Below are 10,479 nucleotides of genomic sequence, written 5' to 3'. Positions count from 1 at the left end.
GTCCGGGAGGATCCCACATGCTGCGGAGCGGCTGGGCCCGTGAGCCATGGCCGCTGAGCCTGCGCGTCGGGAGCCTGCGCGTCGGGAGCCTGCGCGTCGGGAGCCTGCGCGTCGGGAGCCTGCGCGTCGGGAGCCTGCGCGTCGGGAGCGAGCCTGCGCTCCGCAACGGGAGAGGCCCGCGTACCACAAAGAAAAAAAAAAAAACCTACTGGGACCCGTGGAACTTTTATTTTCAGTCTTCTCTCGAAAAAGTTTTAGTTTTTGCTGAAAAAATAATCCAGAAAGTGAAAAGTCCTTGTGGCTTTTTCTTTGGTGACTAACTTAACTTTTAAACTTGCATGGATTCATTCATTTCCCAAAAAATAATTGAGTACCTACTATGTGCAGGTATTTTTTCAGGTATGAGGCTGCCAAGAAAAGAAAAGCAATTTTTCTGTCTTCAAAGAGGAAAGGATAAGCACAATTAATTTAAGGTATTTTATTTATTCAGTCTGGACATTTAAAAGGTACTTGACTTTTCCACACCATCTTACAGCTGCATTCTGTATTTTTAAAAATTCAATTCATTCAGTTAAAAAAAAAAATCTAATGCATCTATGTGTTCAAAAACCAGATGAAAGAGAATTTTCCCGTTCATTCTTGTCCTACATCTGCCTAATTTCCCACTCACACCCCACAGAAGTTGCTATTGTTAATTTCTTGTGTACCGTTCCAGAGTATTTCTATGAATATACAAGCAAAGAGAAATAGATTCTTATTTTCCACATTTTTACATTGTTTTGTAACTTTAATTTTAAAATATTGCAAGGTTTTTTTTCTATATCGGCCACATTCTTTTTCATTTTGTTATACCTCCATAATATTCTATTGTCTGGAAGTACCATAACTTATTTATCTTACTCCTATTGATGGTGACCTACGTTGTTTACAATCTTTTATTACAAAGCTGCATAAATAACCCTGTATCTGTGACATTTTACACGTGTGAGTTTATTTGTAGGATAAACTCCTGCAAGTGAAATTACTCGGTCTCTAAAGAGTGTATTTAACATTCCTGACTCTTTCTTTAAGCTAAATTCCTGGGCATGGGATTGCTGAATTGAAAGGCGTAAATATTTTTAAGGTTTTGATATTTACTGACAAATTGCCATCTGAAAAGTTTGTGTTGATTCATATTCTCACTTGCATAGTAAGTAAGTACCCATTTCTCTGAAACCTTGCCAGCACTGGAAGTGAATTTTTTTCTTTTTTTATAAATCTTTGTTCATTTACTAGGTAAAGAATGGTTTTATATATATATATATATATATATATATATTTTTTTTTTTTAACAGGCATTTCTATAACTCTTAGATAGTTAAAATTTGATTCCATTCGCCACTGCATGATCAGGGACTTGTTTGTTCATTTCACTTGTCCAGTTTTGAAGAATTTTTATTTTTCTTACTGATTTTCAATAAATGGCTTATATTTATTAATATAACTAATAATAATGGCACATATTTATTAATATAAGTAATAATAATAATGGCTCATATTTATTAAACCTCTACCTTGTTCCAGGTGTTGTGCTGTGCATTTTTAATTGGTCCTGTATATTGTAAATATTTTATCTGAGTTTGGTATGTATCTTTAATCCTTATTCCAACAGTATTTCCACCTAAAAACTTACAGAGGCTTTAAAAATTATGTGATAAAATAAATTAATATTTTATGTTTTTTGTCACTTTCCTTTAACACATAAAAAGTCTATGCCATTCGAAAATCAGATTAGCCTTCATCTTTATTTTTTCAAATTCCTGAAGGATTTTGAATAATTTTTTTAAACCCAGATCATATATACACACATAAACATGAGTATTTTCAGTTATCTACCTACAGTGTAACTATCTTTTCTGTTTTAATAAAACATTTATATCCTTTTTAAAAAAATTATTTAAAAAAATACAGATAACTAAAAAAGGGGGGGGGGACTCAGATTATCCACAATCTCACCAACCTGAGACAGTCCTTATTAACATTCAGAGTAAATCCAGATGGTTTTCTATACACAAATATCTATGTATAAATATATGTATATAAATACATATATATACACACATATATTTTTTACAAAAATAGCAGTACACTATGCATATATTTTGTAACTCACTTCCCCGACTCCCCTTAGCTACACACAGGTGAATATCTTCCTATGTCAATAGCTCTACATCCTCATCATTAGTCATCCATTGTATGGAGGAGAGCTCTCTAATGAGATAATTTGGAAGGCAACCTGGGGCAGAAGCATTCCAGGAGAAACCTCACCTGCCTGTTCGATGTTCATCTGATCAGAATTTCCTAAGGCAATTTAATTCTATTGTTTCTCAAAGACTTTCAGTTTCACTGAGGGCCTAACTGCCAGCAAAAATGGCTAACATAGCGGTCAATCATTAACCTACCCCAACAAGAGACAGCTCAGAAAGAAAACGAAAATCCTTTCTTAGCAAGGCATGGCTCAAAATAGTCCTCTAGACTTGTTTTCTTCAGTTTGCTTTCTCTCCTCTTTCCCACACTTCCTTCTCTTTCCCCTACCCACTTGACATGCATGTCTCCTTTTAGATAATTTTAAACTTATGCCCCTTATTCATTTTGTAACAAAAGTAATGACAGGATTTGCTCTCCCAGAGATCTGACCTTAGGTTTGTTCTAACTGCAGCAGTAGCATAGACCCTTCCATCAATTATGAATGTATTCATGTGTGCAGAGGCTACAGTAGGCCAATGGTAATGTTACCTTATTCTGGAGACTTACCCTTATAAATAAATAATGAAATGTTTCTGTGAAATGCCTTTAGCAAAGGCAGGAGAAAGCATTACTTCTCAACAGACTAAACATTTTAAAGATTAAAAACTTTAAAACACCCAGAGTTCCTCAAGAGAATATAAACCATTTATATGAAAAGAAAGAAAGAAAGAAAAAGAAAGACATGAACTGGAAACTCTATAATGCTCAACTGAGTAGCCAAAGTTCTCTAGATGGCAAGTGTAGAATCTAAGTGAACAATCAGGAATTCCCTGGCGGTCCAGTGGTTAGGACTCGGTGCTCTCACTGCCAGGCCCCTGGTCGGGGAACTAAGATCCCACAAGCCACTGGCAGGGCCAAAAGAAAAAAAAAAAAAAGGGAGTATAAGTGAACAGTCAGAGAACCTAAAATAGACTCTTGGATATGCAAGGACACATCTCTGTACCCCCAAACATTTTCTAACATTGTACATTTAAAAGAATAAAATCTCTACACTTAAAAATCTTCACTCCCTAAAAAGTAATACAGATAGAAGGCAGACACTGAAAAAAAAAATCTTCACTCCTATCTATTAAGCATAATATTAGAACATGGCAATAAATAATTTCAATGACAGTGATATAACCTAGTGGTATGTATGATAGATTTTTATTATTAAACATCTTTTTTCTCTGTTTCAACTAATTCATGTTAGGCTTGTGTATTAAGCTAGATATTCAAGTCTAGGTAGTAATTCAGAGAGCTTCATGAAGCACAGTTAAGCGCTAGCTTCCAAATGATCTGTTCTGTACTGTGTATTCTAGTCCTCTTTCTAGCAAAGTAGAAAATACTTTGTGGTTGCCACTAGAGGGCAAATAGCCTCCTGGACTCCTCTTTGACCAAAGAGTTTCTCAGTCCAGGCAGTCAAAGTTTTCAGTTTCTCATATAACCTAGTCTTAAATCTTACATTGCCAACTCTTAGCCAACCCACAGGCTCCGCAAGCTAAGAAGTTTAAAAGTCGAGATTTAAATGTGCTCTTTTACCATTTTACCAAATGGTCCCCTTTGGGATGATAGATCTCTTCCCTGATCTCTTCCCTTCCAACCTTCTTATCCTAACCCTTTCCCGTCTAGATCTTAAACCACACTGCTCTGCCAATAAGGTAACCTAACCTCACAGCACTCAACAGCAATCTTAGACCTTAGAGTGGCAAAAAATGCACTCTCCAGTCTGATTGATTTCTGCTTACCTTTCCCATCTCATATCCTACCACTCGCACTGCACCAGTTCAGAATTGCTCACGGTTCCTTAAACATGCCCTTGTTCATGCCCTTGTGTCTTTGCTTGGGCTTCTATCTGAGATGCTGGCACTGCCCACCACACATTATTGAAGACTCAGCTCAGACGTTACCTATGAGAAGCTTTATAGTCTCTGCTGATCCCCCTGCTCACCCCTCTTCCTTTTTCTAAGCAGTGGATTTCGTTTCTCCCTCCCGTTAGCTCCTCCGTGTGTACAGAGACATCTTGTACACACCTCTGTTAACAATGCTAACTCTGCCACTGTGATTATGTCTAGTAGAGTATGAATGTTCAATCTACTTTGAAATGTAAACTCACCTGTTTTGTCTTTTCTTCGCTGCATTAGAAGTTGTTAGGAGTTCTGGAAGAAAGATGGAATGCAAACAACCCCCCTCCTCTCCAGGAAGCAGACACCAGGCAATTGTGGTTTTTGAAGACTGGGTTCTCTCTGCCCTTGAGTAAGGAGGTACAAGATTTCTGCTGATAAAAATTTGGATTCTGTTGCTAGTTAAAAGAAGCAATTAGGACTTTAAGCATAAAGAAATATTTGGAATCTGGAGAGGCTGAGGTAGACCGGAAAAGGTTCAAAGAGGCCAAACATCATTGCCCAGAGTTAGGAAAATGATCTGAAATACAGCTGCTGCCTGGAGGTGCCCAGTGAGTGAGCTTAGCAAAGAGCCCCATGACAGGCAATGATGAAGTACCCAGGAGTGGTGCTGAATAAACCCTGCACAGCCCTCACCAAAGAACTGTCTAGTTGAGTGGGAGTTCTACTTCAACTAGAAAAATAATCACAAGATGTGATTCTCAGCCTATGATCAAGTATTTTTGTCTTTTTATTTTTCAGACCAAAACAAACTACTCCTAAAAACTATCAAAGATCACTTGTCATGGTGATCATTTTGTAATGTATAAGAATATCAAGTCACTATGTTGTACACCTGGAACTAATATTATTGTAAGTCAATTATACGTCAATTAAAAAACACAAAAACCTTTTAACAATCATTAAAAACAAGGAGTGTCTGAGAAATCACCACAGCCAAGAGGAATCTTAAGGAGACATAGCAACTAAATAAAAAGTGGTGTTCTGGATGGGATCGTGGAACAGAAGAAGGACATTAAATGAAAACTAAAGAAATGTGATAAAGTGTAGACTTTAGTTAATCACAATGTATCAGGATTGGTTTGGAAATTACATTTATATATATAATATCAAGGTAAAATGTTAATAATAGGGGAAGCTAGTGTGGGGTATATGGAATCTCTCTACCTTTCCAATGACTTTGTAAATCTAAAACTGTTCTAAAGACTAAAGTTTATTTTTAAAAGAAGGAATAGGAGGAAGAGGAAGAGAAGAAAAACACAAACAAACTAACCTGTGAGAATGTCTCCTCCAAAACCTCTGGAAAGCTGGACATGCCCAGGGCACCTGGACCCATGAGTGCCTTGAGTGCAGGGACTGGTCAGGTCATGCTAATTGATATCCCCAGTACCTGGTTTTAATAAGCGATCAATGCATAACATAATTATTAAATTAATATTTCTTTCCAATAAGAGAGTAGCAAGAGAGAATGTTTTTCTTGTGATGATAAATAAAACTGCAAAATGTATTGTTTGCTTAAGTTGAAAAAAAAATTTTGTAGGACTATCCAGTTCAACAATGTTTGTCCTGACAGTTAGAAAGAGTATTGTAAGACTACCTAGTATCTTAGCACAGAAAATAAAACAAATTCCATTCTTTAAGAATATTGCCATTTTTCTGATGTTAACCTGGAAGAAAACCATACTTTTCATAGTGAGATGTTAAAATTGAGGCAGAAAATACATAAACAGAGATCAGGTACAAAACATCCAAGTAGTTTTAAGTAAAGAACAAAGGTTAAATTTGTTTTTCATATGAAAGGAAGCAAACATGTTACAATTCTCCTAAGTACTAATATTTGAAGTACATAGACTGAAAATAGAATGTGCTCATATATTTTTATATAAAAATTGTTGTCTAATATGTTTTTTTAGTTTAGTGCAGGTCTCTTGGCAAATGATACTTATCAAATAGCATTTTATCCAGAGGGGTATTTCAAAAGAATTTGGAATATAAACTGAAAACAATTTTTTTGCATAGCTCATGATATTTGTCAATATCAATATGGTAAGGTATAGTAGAAATGTACACTCAAAGGAAGAAGGTGTGGAAGAAAAGATAGCCAAAAAATAAAGGTTTCAGATAATGAATTCAAAAGCTTTTCCTCTGCCAGCATTCTGTGCAGTGACTGAAGCAACTGGGGGTCTTGCTGATGACTCAGGACCCTGCTAAGCTGTCTTGCTTATCACAAGGGAGGCTATCAACCACACAAATATAAGGCTGTAACCCTCTCTCCTTGGCAAGGAGGAAAAAAGTCTAATAGATTTTTAGTTTGAACAGGCAACTCCCACTCATATTTTATTCTGGACATATTGTGAGAAAGGTAAAAAGGTCAATTTTTTTTGTACTTTCAGAATATATTTAAATCAGTGATGTTTTAAAATACACTCACTTCCAGATATATATTAAAATATATTCAAGATAATATATTAATTCCAGATGATGATTAATTACATGAAGTAGATTCTATTTCTCTCCCAAAATAAAATAAGAGGAATGAAGAAGAGGAGAGAATGAAGAAATACATGTGATGGGAGGCAACAGGGTGGAAAGGGCTCTAGGTGGTTTAGAGAGGAAAGAAGATTGGGTGGAGATATCTCTGTGCCAATAACTCTATGGTTCTACTGTGCTTGGGAATTTCACATGCATTTTCTAATTTTCTCAACAATTTCAATAGATCAATTCTTATCCATAGTTTAGACATGAGACATTCAGAGAGTTTAGTAACTGGTCCAAGGTCATTCACCCAGTAAGAAGCAGACCCAGGTATCAAACCTAGATCTACTTGATTCTATAGACTATGGAACCTACCATACTATCTCTCAGCATTTTCCTGTCAAAACTTTTCAGGTATGATTTGGGGTTGGAGGTTTTGATAGGTTAATTCCCATGTATCAAAGCTACTGGAGGTCCAAGTCATTGTTGAAGCTAATGGAACTTCATCAGTTCTCTCAACTTTTTTTGATATCTATAATCTTTGCTATGCTTTGTGGTCTACAAAGAAAGATTTCATTACTTCTGCCAAATGCTTTATGCTATACTATAAATCAGGACAATCTTCAATTTATTGCACTGGTACCATTCATGCTACATCTGCACTCACAATGTTTAGAGCAGTGCTCCAAATCTAATATTCTGGTTGTTTTTTATGGCTCAGATAGTGTTTTAATTCTGTACATTTCTTTTGGTTCATTGTTATTGTTTCTAGTTCTCTGAAGACACTTTTCATCTTGTCTTTTAATTTCTTAAAATAGGAATGGTGGTCTGTATCTGAAAACTCCGTTATCTGGATCCCATGTGGTTCTGTTTGTCTTGTCCATTTTTCTTTTGGATTTTGGTCACATCCTGTCTCCTTGTTTACCTGGTTATTATTGATCATCAGACGCTGTATATGATAATCATCAAGAGATTTTGTATGACGCTATATGCCTCCAGAGAGAAGGTGCATATGCTATAGGCAGACAGCTAGGTTAGCGGCACTAATAACCCCTAACCTCCTTAATCTAATCAGCAAATGGAGGCCATCTGAAGTTGGGTTTCAGTGAGAATCGGTCTATTTCTAGTTCACTGTTATTCCTGGGTATAGCCCTTCTGGGTCCAAACTGACTGCCTGAGACATTTACCAAGATCTCTACTCCTTGGCTAACACTACATCCAATTCTGGGGCCCCTACCTCCATGTGTCTGTGTCCAAAGCTCTCAGTCCTCACCATCTCAGCCAGAGCTTTCAGAATCAGCAATCACATTTGAGAGAAAAGTGGACCCAAATACCAGGTTCACCTCTATGGACTTCCAATCCTCTCCCAGATCTTGACTTCACAATTCTTCACAGTCTTCTGGCTTTGCACTGATTTTATACTTTTTTTTTTTTTTTTTTAATACTTAGTCCAGCTTCTCTAGCTGCTCTCAGTGGAAAGGTTGGTCCAAAACAATCTATGCTGTGGTTGCTGGAAGAGAATTCACCCATACAGTATCAATCATTTTAAAATTTATTGTCAGTGTAAAAATACAGTTTCTATTAAAAAGTTGAGATATTTGGCTTCTCAAAAAAAAAAAGAAAAACCTACAGCAAACTGACCCTAAGTTCCTGCATGTCAGCTATCTGTTGAATCAGAGTAAGGGCTGTCACTTTGAGATGGGTCAGGCATGATTCTAGTTCACAAGTGTTTCCAACATTCTACTTTATTGCACCAGCTGCCTTTGTTCATTTCTGCTACTTACCTGGCCCCTCTAGGCATTTGCTTTTGTGACCCCCGGTTCAAGCGACTATAAGTTAGGCAACAGAGACCCAAATAGGCTAAATCGAGTTCTTTTCCCAGAAAATTAGCACCCAGCAGCAACAGAGATTTTGCTTACCCCCACTAATAACCCTCAGAACTAAAGATATTTCTGTCCACATAATACAGTTGAGGTAGATCACACAACTTCTTTTTTTTTTTTTTTTTTTTTTTTTGCGGTACGCGGGCCTCTCACTGTTGTGGCCTCTCCCGTTGCGGAGCACAGGCTCTGGACGCGGAGGCTCAGCAGCCATGGCTCACGGGCCCAGCCGGTCCACGGCATGTGGGATCTTCCCGGACCGGGGCACAAACCCGCGTCCCCTGCATCGGCAGGCGGACTCTCAACCACTGCGCCACCAGGGAAGCCCACACAACTTCATTTTTATAATATATTCCATAATGAGTTTGCATCCATAAACATTTCTCTTTTTTACTTGCTAACTCACAAATTTTGATTATCTAATCATGACCAAGCAAGTCTAATCTATATCAATTGCTTAAAGACTTACAGTTTCTTCTTTGAGTCTCATTTCCTTGTTTCCTCAGTTGGACTAATTAAATGATCGTGCATGGAATTTTGCAAAAATTAATTTGGGTAATAGTGAATATTCAGTTTGGGGGGAAAGATCAACTTTCTCATGCATTCTATCCGCGATTGGCAAATGTTCATTCTGTCTCTCACTCATCAAATATTTGAGCAGACACCCTGTGCAAGGCACTGTCCTAAATGCTAAAGATGCCAAGATGAATAAGACAGGGGCCCTGACCTATAAAACTCACTGTAGTAGGGAGATAGACACGACAAGCAATCCATACAACACTCAGTGATAAATACTATAATTAAATTATGAGTAAAGAGCTATAGGAGTGAGTGACTATGTGTGTCCTGAGGAGTAGGGAAAAAAGGCTTCTCAGAGGAAGTAGCATTTCAACCTATTCCTATATGGATGATTTAGATGTTGGTCAAGCAGAGAAGAGAAAGGAGGGCTTTGTAGTTTCTTGCATAAACCACACGGCCCCATAAGTTCCCTCTGCTTTCCCTGCTTCAAATTCTTTCCTCCAGCAATCCATTCTCTACACTGATCTTTCCAAAGCAAAATTTGATTGTTGGTTCCCCATCCTCTGCATGATTAATTCAGACCCCTCAGTTGGCATCCAAGGTCTTTGTCATCCCAAGCCCCCAACCACACATCCAGTTCCAGTCCCTGCCATGTTTCCCAGGCAAGGCATGAACACTCAAAAGGCCATGCTACCTCATGCTTCCATGTCTTTTGCATGAGTTTCCTCTTCTCCGTGCATGTCTTCTATGCTTCTTTCCCCAGCACTCTGGGAATACCTCTATTAGCACTTATCCACTGTACAATAAAGCCTGGCTATCCTGTCTGGGTTCATGCAAAAGACTAATGGGTCCACAGAGCTCAGCTCAGGGCTTAGCACAAAGTAGTTCTCAATACCTGTTTTGGGTGAATGAACAAACTAAAGAAACATTGTGATGCTTACTGTAGCTACAGGTCAAGGGATAAGGGATAAACTGGAAGGAGATAAGATACATAAGATAGTAACTAGGTATGAAGATAACTATATCTCAGAAGATTATATACACATTTTCATGTAGATGATACTGCTAAATCTCTGATACTGCCCTTTGCTTAAGTCCAGGAGTGTATCACAGTTGATAGGGTTTTCAATGTTTTGACTTAAAAGAGCCCTTGCTAAATTCTGACAATAAAGGGGAATACCAGATGACCTGAGATTTCCATCAGATATATAAATTGCCTGAAGTAAAACATAATGATGGCTACATCTTTGAAGTTAAGGTTTTTCCAAGGCTTATATCTGTGCTATTTCTATTTATTCTTCCTGATTCCAAACCTAAGTCTCTATCCATTAGATCTGAGGTCTTTATAGCTCTAACACTGGTCCTAATTTTCCTCAAAGGTTGGAGCTCTAGATGCAGTTTGGTATCCTGGATTGGCTCCTGGAAAAGAAATAGAA

Source organism: Orcinus orca, chromosome 10 (assembly GCF_937001465.1).
Source record: "Orcinus orca chromosome 10, mOrcOrc1.1, whole genome shotgun sequence".
Lineage (NCBI taxonomy): Eukaryota > Metazoa > Chordata > Mammalia > Artiodactyla > Delphinidae > Orcinus > Orcinus orca.
Note: the sequence above shows the minus strand (reverse complement) of the source record.